The sequence below is a fragment of the Erpetoichthys calabaricus genome (genome assembly GCF_900747795.2).
Source record: "Erpetoichthys calabaricus chromosome 1 unlocalized genomic scaffold, fErpCal1.3 SUPER_1_unloc_3, whole genome shotgun sequence".
Taxonomy (NCBI): domain Eukaryota; kingdom Metazoa; phylum Chordata; class Cladistia; order Polypteriformes; family Polypteridae; genus Erpetoichthys; species Erpetoichthys calabaricus.
This window is the reverse complement of record NW_026261594.1, coordinates 361,307-373,334: the sequence shown is the minus strand read 5'-3', so window position 1 is coordinate 373,334 and position 12,028 is coordinate 361,307. Positions and strand designations below refer to the sequence as shown.

General features: G+C 39.4%; 1 protein-coding gene across 15 annotated transcripts in view; it reads left to right on the top strand.

Moving 5' to 3' along the window:
* LOC114642397 (stonustoxin subunit alpha-like) overlaps nt 1–12,028 on the top strand; it is a 157,658-nt gene that overhangs the window by 104,115 nt on the left and 41,515 nt on the right. The gene's annotated exons all lie outside the window — the stretch shown is intronic.

The window sequence follows — 12,028 nt, the reverse complement described above, 5'->3', positions numbered from 1 at the left end:
TCTTGTTATTTGTATTTCAACTTCTGTCACCAAGGCAGGGCAGTAAGCAGCAGTAGTTGACACTGACAATTTAATACAAAGAAATACGAAGGAATACAAATAGTGCAAGTGGGGACCTGGTAAGTAAGTAATAAGAGGAGCGCAAAGTTAAGAGGAAAGATGGAGAAAAGTAAAAAAAAAAATTTTTAGTAATCCACAGTCAAATTTTAATAATGAGGCCAGTGCAGTGTAACTTTTTAGAGGACGGTTGGAGGATCCTGTAGTCTTCTATGATGGCTAAATCTACTGGAGATGCCAGCTGATCCAGCACCTCAAGCTCAGGGTCACTGAACTGGAGGAGGAGATGGCTGGCCTGCGTTGTAGTAAAGAATTGGTGGCCCTGGCCCAGGTGTCCTCTAGAGAGATAGTGTGCACTAGGTGACGCTGGAGGAGACTCCAAACCAGAGAAGTAGAGAAAGGTGGATCACAGTCACAAGGTGCAAGGTAAAAAGTTCACACTGTCTGGGGGCATCAACCCCTGAACTGGAAGTGTGAAATTGTTTTCAGGGCCTTGCAGAGCTAGATGGTGCCTCTGAAGATTCTAAAGTGGTAGACAGGCATGAGGATCCCCAACGGTCCACCTAAAAAACAGTTCCTGGAAAGAGAGAGGTTGTGATAGTTGGAGACTCAGTCATTAGGGGGATTGAAGCGCCTTGCATACAACGTGATTCCTGACTTTAAGAAAGCCCTCCCCTTCCTTTTGATTGCTTTGGTAAAGTGCATTATGGGGTACTTGCTGTTAAGAGTTTTTACTTTAAAATGGTGTGTCAGGCTGGTGAGCATGGCAGCTCCTATGTGAAGTGATGAATGAGCTGATTGTTTGTTACATGCAGGCAGAGTCAGCTCAGCTCCATTAACATTATGCAGGTTGTTTGGCTGGGAACCTGTGCTCACTGGGATAAAAGGAGCCTGAGTAGGTTAGATTGGGAGGAAGAGTGAAAAGGAGAATGGCAGGAGGTGATAGACAAAGATAAAACACCATTGATGTTAGAAACAAACTTGTATTACTCACTTATCAGCACACAGACATGTGTTACCAAAAAAGCCCACTTACCCTTCACAAGGGCCTTAATACTCCCAATAGGGACACAACACCACAATGTTACAAATAGGAGCGCAAGATAACAAAAAACAATTAAATGCCATAACACACCAAATATCCATTTAAATGCACAGAACTAATTATTACGCTTCAAGTCGAACAAAACAAATGTGGCTATGCTAGTCACTTACTGTGATATATTACGTCTGTAAGTCCTTTTAAATGTACAAAAGGAGACGTCTCTTTTTTTCTTAAGACAGTCAGCAAGCTGGTCCTTTGCAGGCGACCACAAAACACTTTGGACTTTTTGATATTTTTATCCCATTTAACTCTTGATGAAGACTTTTCTCTGTTACAGACTTGATGGATTGAATCACCCCAAGTAAGCAGTAGATGTCTGTAACACAAATGACCTGAAGACCTTTGTGTCTTGAGGCACTGACTGTGATCTCTGAAAAACGTTTACAAAGTCAGATTGCTCTCACGATCCATTCAGACATTTCTTGGGTTTCTCCTCCCCAAGTACTCCATTCTGCTTTTTTGATTCTTTCCGACTTCCAACAAAGGGATGAGAATCATCCTCCACCTCCTGCCAAAATAATCGGGCATCCTCCTTGTGTGCCACCATCAGGAAGAATCCCAAGTGAGACATCACCAAAAACAACAAGTCTCAATAACTCGTCTCTTCCCAGGTTTTGAGACTTCAAGGCCATTTTTCCCTAATGACCTTGTTGGCTTTGTGTATTGTTTGAACAGTAACATGTTTTGTGCTGGATGCTAAAACGTGTCCATCAAATGAGACATCAGGTCTGCTTTGGTTGACAACCCCGAGAGTCTGCCCTATTCTTGATTTTAGTTGTTCCAGTTAGGTGCACTGAGGGGATTGTCCCTTTTTAAGGATCTAGAAGAGACTACAGTAGTGGGCTGAAGTGCTCATACCCTTCATCACCATCCTGGAAAGCTGATCTGAGGTATGGAATGACTGAGATAGAAAAGTTACGTGCGCCTGCCAATATAAAGTCATCAACATGACATACAAGAATTCCATTCACAGTACCATCTTCATCTAACCAATAAAAAAACTGCAGGGTCCAGTTGTGCCACATTTCCACCCATCTTCAGCATGATCTCCTCGACTTTATTATACCAGTAAAGTGGCACATCTATGAGACCACACACACGTTTTCTGAGCCTCCACAGTTTTTCCTGACACAGCGTCATACCCTGTAGGAAAGCACATTTGATGTCCAAGGAATGGACTCTCCATTGTCTTTTACAGATGAAAGCTAAAAGAACTTGCAGAGGTTCTGATTAACATGTCACTGAATCACTTTTGAGCCCATTTCTGTTTAGTTCCTCAAACTCTCTTGCCACTTTGGTGTGCTTTGGGTTTTACTCCTTCTGAAGTTGGTTTTGAAGTGTGTATCCATCAGTGGTGACCAGCTAAGGTGACTGGGGCAGAAGCCGATGTGAAGGGAGACTGCTGTTGCTGGTGGTCTCTTGGCTTGCTGACGAGAACTTAAATGGCAAGTAGTTTTAGAACGTGGAACAAAACTCTTGTTGTGTTTAATGGACTGAATCTGACTGTGATGTTCCCCTTATTTTTATCTATGGATTATTTAATGACTGTTTAGTGTGATTTTAACCAAAGAACACTATTTGTATCGGGGTTTATTTATTTATTTATTTATTTATTTATTTATTTATTTATTAACTTCTTTATTGAAGAAGCACTGCACTTTATTTTGGTTTTTGAACACTTTGTTTTGTTGTATAATAAGACTACTAAGTACTTAGGCATCTAATCTTAGATAGATAGATAGATAGATAGAACTTTGCTTGTCCCCAGGGGGACATTTGGCCTTAGAGATGATTGAATATAACAGAAGGGGGATTACAGTAATAATATGTGAAAATATTAAATGATAACACACACTTTTAGCATATTAAAATGTAAAGAGTACTGATTAGATTAAACAAAAGTAATACAGCAAAAAAAGCATATATAATCAGTAACAAAGTTACATTTTTGTTGCCCTATTATGGGGAACCCTTCACAATCAGCAATTTTAACAAATATTATTATAATGTTTTAAAACCCTTTCTCATACAGTAGACATCCAAACTAAAGTCCCATTTGAGCTCTGAAGTTTAAACTTCATTATTTTCATAGTAGTTACACCTGTATATATAATAGAAATTAATTGGCAAAGCGAAATACATAGAATATAAAGAAATAAACATAAAGAAAGAAACACTTTTAACCAGATAATGAAGAAAACTAAGAATAGGTAAAAAAAGTAAAGTTATATTAAACTTTTTATAAAGTAACAAAATCAACTCCAGATAGTCACAAAGGTTTACGGCAGCCACCCGTATAATTTGTTCCTGGCTGCAAAAGGTTTGAAAAAAGGTTGAGATGTTTACAAGACAGAGTCCAAAACAGAACTGCCCAAGTGGAGGTAAGATGGCGGTTTTAAAGGTAGGGAGAGGAAATTAGGTCATCCAGCCCGGAACTGGAAGTGACATCCATGGGACCGGAAGTGACATCATCAGTGTTGCCGGAACCCGATGGGATTTCCCTGGTCTGGCATAGTATTACCATTAGTTAAGCATGTGTGTGACATTATATTGTATTCTTTTTGGTTTATTATTTCTTTATATGTGTATGCATTCTCCTTAATAATTAATATCTATTTTATTTTTTTGCTATTTTATTCTCTTATTACTCTTTACAATTTTGTTATGATACCACTGTGCTTTATAAGTTATTCTAATTTCCTTTGTGTTCATTTCACTTATTCTGTCTGTCATTGGGTGACATAGTACCAGTGCTGGTGCCTTGCAGTGTGGAGATAACGGTTCAAGCCCAGTGCTCTCTGTGTGGAGCTCACGTGTCTTCCACAGTCAAAGAACATGAAGGTTATAGGACTTGGTGTCGTTGAAGTAGACCTGTGTGTGTGTGTGTGTGTGTCTGTGTGTGTGTGTTCACCATGTGATGTACTGGTGCCCTGCCCTGTCCAGGTGTTGATCCTGCTTTGTACCTAATGACTGATATGACAAACCTTGTCCGCTACAAGAGATAGATGTCTGAGGTGAAATCCGTTAGTAGCTGTGTTATTTATTTTATTTATTTTTTTAATAATTCCTAGGTATCCCGTATTTACTCAACCCGGGGGGCGTTCGATTATAGAATATAAAAGCATATATAAGCATGAGTAGCAGGAGAAAGACTCCGAAAGAAATGGAAAAGTCAGCTAAAGCGTAATCCAAATTTAAACAGATATTCAAGTTCAAGCTCAAGGTACGTCCTGTCAGAGACTGACTTGGAATGGAAAGGGAAAGCACAGATATTCCAGGACTTGACGCTGCTGCATCATCCCCAACCATGAGCGAAAGTAGGAGCAAATGTGCAAGTGAATCAGGCTGGGAGAACTCGTCGATTCTAGAAGGCTCAGCAAAACTGAAAATGGTCTTAAATTCCGCGTTGTCATCTATCTTTCGTGAGCCAATAACATCGGCTGCAACTGGGCTTGCTACTTTACCCGCAGAATTCGGGGAAGACCAAAATGATCTGTCTGAGCTGAAGGCAATGATCAACAAAATGGCCATCGGTCAAAACATAATAGAGCTCAAGGATAATATAAAGAAGGAAATAAATGATATAAGGAAAGAAATAAAGGACATACACAAGACTAACAAGAAGCTGCTTCAGGATATGAAAGATCAGGAAACTCGTTTAAATAAACACTTTGAGGCAGCCATTAAAAGTATGCTAGAAAAAAACGAAGGAAAAAATACAGGAAAATGCGTCTAAATTGGAGAATAAACTTATTGCAGACCCCTAAGACCCTGTGTTAGGTTATAATGAGTTGGACAATGACTGACTGATTGACTTGGAGCATTTGGTGCTCAGTTAGAAGACGTTAAGCAAACGTTCACGACTCGAAATAGCGGAACAACTGGCATCTAACCTGACAAAAAAGCAGCAGCTGCAAATTCCAAATGCAAAGTGTTTGGAGACAGACTTGCTGCACTGGAAGATGAATGCAGAAGGAATAATATCAGAATCGAAGGTCTACTTGAGAATCGTGAAAGTCCAAACTCAGTGAAATACGTAGCTGAGCTATTCTCTAAAATAATTGGAGAGAACTTCAAATCAGACACCAAGATAGTAGCAGGTTACCACATACGTGGATCGAATATCTCAAAGCCTAGGACTCTCATCGTGCGCTTTGAAAAATTACAGTTTAAATTACATACATACAATGTTACTTCTCAGACAGAAACAAGAGATTATACTGTATTTGAAAATATCCACATTCGTATTTTCCCTGATTTCTCACCCCTAACAGCTACTAAAAGTGACACATTTTACAGCATTAAACAGAAAGCCGAGATCAGATAGAGCCTCTTGTATCCTGCCAAACTGAAAGTGGACATTCAAGGCAAGTTGTAAGAGCTAAGAAAACTGATCTCGTCACTTTTTGAAAGACGATTGTGAGTCGCATCGTGTCTTGGCATGGCAAAGAAGATCTTACCAGCTGTAGGACCCATTCACAACGAAACTCATTCCATAATTATACATTCTATTTCATTATCTGCCATCTTTTATGTTTTAATTACAATTATATGAGTGTGTGTATGTATGTGGAAATTTTTTCCTTCATAGTGGACTGTTTAACATCATACGCTTGGCTTATTGTGTTAGGGCTTACTATCAAACGTTATCTGCTTATCCAGGTCTAATGTTTAACATCATTCCCTGGGTTTACTCTCTCAAACTGTTTTAAGATTACATTTTATGTTTATAGTATTTGGACTGTCAATAGATATCTTTATTTTAGTCCTCATTCGCTGCTGCTGGGTGGCTTGTTTTGTTTTGGATGTGCTCTGTCTCTAAGTATGTCAGAGGACTGGGACTTTGGGAAGTGTGGTTTAGCTTCACGTGAGGAGACAAAATGGGGGGGACAGGGGGCCTAAAGAAAGAGAGCAAGCTGTTACTTATCTGTCCTTTTAATCCAAATAGTGATAAGTGCCAATGTAACAATAGGCTTCATGTCAATACCTCCTGGAAAAATTGGAAATTAAGGTTAAAGCTGTCTTATGTAATAATGTACTACAGTCTTAAACTAAGACTACAGAATGTCAACAAAAGAATTTCAAAAGATCTCTGGCCTCAGAATTAATTAGACTAAAAGTTTGCTCTTCCTATTGAACTCTCCAGCACACAATATTAGATTGGACATCTTCTCTTCTATCATCGCAGATCAGTTTAAATACCGAGGGGTAAACAAGAGAAGTAAACATAAAGCTCTTTATGAACAAAATTTCACCATCTGTATGGAAAAACTTAAGCAATATTGATAGTCCACCCTTCATTTTACTTTAGCTGGAAGAATTAACAATGTTAAGATGAATATCCTTCCTTAGCTTCTTTTTTTATTTGAATGCATTTCAATATACATCAATAAATCATTTTTTTAAGAATTTAGATTCAACCATAACCTCATTTATTTGGAATTCAAAATCCACTTATCAAAAGAGCGACCCTACAAAGACCTAAGGTAGAAGGTGGCATGGCTCTACCTAACTTTCAATTTTATTACTGAGGAGAAAATAAAAAAAAACTATAAAAACCTGGACATGGACACAAATAGATGAACACACACAGGCTTGGTCCACAATAGAAATAAAATCCTGCTTCACTTCTTTATATTCCTTGCTTTGTACCCCAATAAGTACAAGTTATCGCCAATATACTAACAACCCAAATGTGCTTCACTCACTCAGAATATGGAACCAATGTAGGAAGTACTTTTAAGATAAAGAAGCTGTCGCACCTCTGCACGATGACCGACTTCTTCCTCCTTCTCTCAAATGTATGCAGTTTTTAATGTCTGGAAAACATTCAGGATAAAATCACTTAGAGATCTGTACATAGACAACGTCTTTACATCCTATGAACAATTACACTCCAAATTTAACTTTCCAAGAACACATATCTTTCACTACCTTCAAATTAGAAACTTTGTTTAACAGAACCTGCCCGATTTTCCTCTCCTCCCACTTACTTCTAATCCGGAAAAAATATTGATCAGTCTTGATGACTCAGACAGCATTTTTTTAATATATAAAAGTATTTTACAATGCCTTCCTTTCAAAGATCCCAGAGTACAGTGGGAAAATGATCTCTCACTCAACATCTCAGAAAAGGAGTGGAAGGCAGCAATGCAGAGAATTCACTCGAGCTCCATATGTGCAAAGCATAGAATTATTAAACTCAAAATTATATATCAGTTGCATTTGTCTTGTTTAAAATTGTCTAAAAAGATACAACCTGCGAACATTGCAATCAAGTTCCAGCCTCATTGGGTCACATCCTTTGGGCCTGCACCAAACTAACATCATTCTGAACCAAAATCTTTAAATGCATTTCTCAGACAGCCTTAGTGTCACAATCCCTCCTAATCCACTAACAGCTGTGTTTGGTGGGCTCACAGAGGGGCTTAAAGTGGAGAAGGACACACAAACTGTAATCACTTTACTACACTATTGGCACGTAGACTTACCTCACTTAACTGGAAGAATCCTAACTCTCCTCTTTTAAGTCAGTGGGTAACTGATGTTACATATTATTAGAAACTGGAAAAAAATCAAATTCTCACTTAGAAGATCTGTGCAGAACTCTTTTAAAACCTGGCAGGATCTGATCAATAACATTTTAGAATAAGCATTTTATTTCAGGAAGCAGATTCTCTTCCCCTTTTAATTCTATTTATTTACTTACTTATCTTTTCTACTATTAAAGTTTCACTCTCTTGTCCCAGTTCTCTTTCTCATGGTTTGACTTGAGTTGAACCCAGTTTTGGAAAATTTGACTTGCTTGTATGGAATGTTGTTTGATTTTAATAAATTCAATAAAATGATAAAAAAATAAAATCCTCAGCCGCCTTTCCCTGATAAGCGGGTTGAGAGAACAGACAGACAGACAGATGGACAGATCTCTGATCTCACACTCATATGATTTGTGTTGTGTATGTCAGTGTTTCTATTTGAGGTGTTGGTGCTCATGTTATATTCATACTTTTTTAATAGAAATCTTTAATTTCATGTGAAGTACACAGGCCTGCTAATTTGTTTGCACTGCTTGTATTGTGACATTCAGCGGCACTTTAAGAATTGTTTTGCGTATTTGCACTTCATTTTTCTTCATCCTTGTAATAACATGGAGTTGATAGTTTAGAAATGTAATTATAAATGTAACAAATGTTTAAAAACTATTTATGATTCCTGTAAATTTAAGAAATAGCAATAAATTTGGTGTAAAACACATTATGACTTTTTTGGGACTTGACATTTAAGACTCGTAACTTGCCCTTCTTGACTTGAGACTTACTTGTTATTTGACAAACAGGTGACTTGTCCCAAAATCCATAAAGAGTCATTCAGACGTCCTGCTGGATCCACACCTTCAGAGAATTCCAACTGACACAGAGCTAAAGGGTGAGGGTATCACATTGGCGACTCTAATAAAGTGTCCCCTGAGGGTCCGCTCTCACATTTTTGAGGACTTTGCACTGATGTTACACACCAGCTGAGCAGATCTGCTCTCCTTTGTCCAATTCACAGCGGCCATGTCCCTTTGTATTTGCACTCCCACAGGCCTCTCACCCGCTGTACACACAGGGGTCCCTGTTACAATAACGCTTTGTCTATGATGTGGTCATCAAACGTGTAATATTTAAATAGGTGTGGTGTGTTAATGTTGGATATTATAGCTAAGAAGAAGCTTTTTAAGAGAGTAAAATACGTAAATAAGTATGTGGAGCTCATAAGGAAAGGCTGACATGGTGTGTGATGGGCGCTCATTGCTGCCTTGTGACTCAGCTCAGAATAAGAAGGAGTGGAAAATGAATGTTTATTTCAATATTCATTTGAGTTAAACAAACATCAGAAACTTCATTCAAACTAATAAACAAATTATTGACTGGTCAGAAGAGACACACAGCATGATGGGAGGTCATTAAGATTGGACTGTCCAGTGCTTGTCATTTTACTTCTCCATTTTCCAGTTTGGTTTAATGTTTTTTAGTTTTTGACATTAAGATTTCCAAACCAGGCTAGCAGCTTATACAGTGAGGACATAAGTATTTGAACACCCTGCGATTTTGCAAGTTCTCCCAAGTTCTCTGTATTGCAGTGCTGCACATAAGTATTTGAACACCTGGAAATCAGCAAGAATTCTGGCTCTCAAAGACCTGTTACTCTGCCTTTAAGAAGTCCACCTCTACTCCACTTAGTAATCGTAATTAGTAGCATCTGAGCTCTTTAAAGACACCTGTCCACCACACAGTCAGTCAGACTCCAACTACTACCATGAGCAAGACCACAGAGCTGTCAAAAGACACCAGAGACAAAACTGAGACCTCCACAAGGCTGGAAAGGGCTACGGGGCAATTGTCATGCAGCTTGGTGAAAACAGATCAACTGTTGAAGCAATTGTCAGAAAATGGAAGAGGCTATAGACGACTGTCAGTATCCCTCGGACTGGGGCTCCATGCAAGATCTCACCTCATGGGGTATCACAGATGATAAGAAAGGTGAGGAATAAGCCCAGAACTACACGAGAGGAGCTGGTCAATGACATGAAGAGAGCTGGGACCACAGTTTCAAAGGTCACTGTCGGTAGAACACTATGCCATCATGGTTTCAAATCACGCATTGCACGGAAGGTTCCCCTGCTCAAGTCATCACATGTCCAGGCCCGTCTGAAGTTTGCCAATGATCATCTGGATGATCCAGAGGAGGCATGGGAGAAAGTCATGTGGTCAGATGAGACCAAAATAGAACTTTTTGGTCTAACCTTCACTCGCCGTGTTTGGAGGAAAAAGAAGGAGGAGTTGCATCCCAAGAACACCATCCCTACTGTGAAGCATGGGGGTGGAAACATCATGCTTTGGGGGTGCTTTTCTGCGAAGGGGACAGGACGACTGTACTGTATTAAGGAGAGGATGAATGGGGCCATGTATTGTGAGATTTTGAGCAACAACCTCCTTCCCTCAGTCAGAGCACTGAAGATGGGTTGTGGCTGGGTCTTCCAACATGACAATGACCCGAAGCACACAGCCAGGATAACCAAGGAGTGGCTCCGGAAGAAGCATATCAAGGTTCTGGAGTGGCCTAGCCAGTCTCCAGACCTAAATCCGATCAAAAATCTTTGGAGGGAGCAGAAACTCCGTGTTGCTCAGCGCCAGCCCTGGATCCTGACAGATCTAGAGGAGATCTGTGTGGAGGAGTGGGCCAAAATCCGTGTTGCAGTGTGTGTGCAAACCTGGTCAAGAACTACGGGTAACGTTAATTGCAAACAAAGGCTTCTGTACCAAATATTAACACTGATTCTGTACAAATCATACAATGTGATTTCCTGAAATTTTTTTTTGTTACATTCTGTCTCTCACAGTAGGAATGCACCTACAATGTGAATTTCAGACCACTCCATGATTTCTAAGTGGGAGAACTTGCAAAATCGCAGGGTGTTCAAATACTTACTCACTGTAAATACAAACAGACTCAATACAAGATTTATAAAAGAGTGTCATCATTGAAGGACTCATATTACAAAGACTCGGCTTCCTTAAACAGTTGAGCTGCTGCTGTCCCTTTGTGCCGATGGCTTCTGTGATTCCCTTAAAAGTCAGCTCAACGTCTTTCATTGTCCTCAGATATGTATGACTGTCAATGATCTCCACTGCCTGCCTTTTGGTGATTGTTTCTTGTTGGTGTCTGGTGCTGCTTCTAAGTTTGATTATTAGTAGAAAAGACTCATCATACCAGTTCACAAAGTCATCTCCCACTGGACCAGGACTGGTTTCATTCACACTCAGTAGGCTAACAATCACAGAGCCATCAGCACATATTAATATGAACTTGTCCTCAAGTTTACCGAGACCACCATTAGTGAAGAGGAGTACAAAAGTGTTGAAAGAACAGACATGAGGGGACCTGTGGATGAGGACAACATGTCAGACAGACAGCCATTGACTTTCACACTTCAGGTTTTGTCTCTTAAAAATTCAATCAGCCATCCTACCAAACTGAACTCAAAATTAAATTCTTTAATAATTTCCGTTCAAGAAGGTGAGGCTGAATGGTGTTAAAGGCTGAAGAGAAGTCTACAAACAGGAGCATCACATGAGCCTTGGTGCTCTACAAGGGGTTACAAGAGATGAAGTAAAGTGACATAAAAACATAAGACACTTGACAAGCGAGAGGAGACCATTCAGTCCATCAAGCCTGTTTGTTTAGCTAAGCTCATGCAGATTCCTTCTTAAAGGTCATCAAGGTTTCTGCTTCAACTCCATGTCTTGGTAGTTTGTTCAGTGTCAATTTTAAATGCACTTTCTGTTAATTGCCACTAATGTCCTTGAGTATGTGACTTACACTTAACTTGAAAGAATTCTGCTGGATCTCCATTATCAATTCCTTTGAGGATTTTAAATACCTGGATGAGGTCCCCACACAGTCTCCTCTGCTCAGGCTAAGCAGGTTTAATTCTCTGAGTCTGTCACAGTAGGACATGTCCAACCACAATAACAACATTTATTTATAGAGCACATTCTCATACAAATAATGGAGCTCAAAGTGCTTTACATGATGAAAAGAAAAAAAGACAAAATAAATAACAGTTAAAATTAGGGAACACTAATTAACATAGAATAAAAGTAAGGTCCGATGGCCAGGGAGGACAGAAAAAACAAAGAAAAACTCCAGGTGGCTGGAAAAAAAATAAAATCTCCATGGGGTCCGAGGCCATGAGACCACCCAGCCCCCTCTAGGCATTCTACCTAACATCAATGACCTCAGTCAGTCCTCGTGGTATTCAGGGTTCACATGGAAGAACTTGATGATGACGGCCCCATAATGCACTTGGTTGCTCTGCTCTTC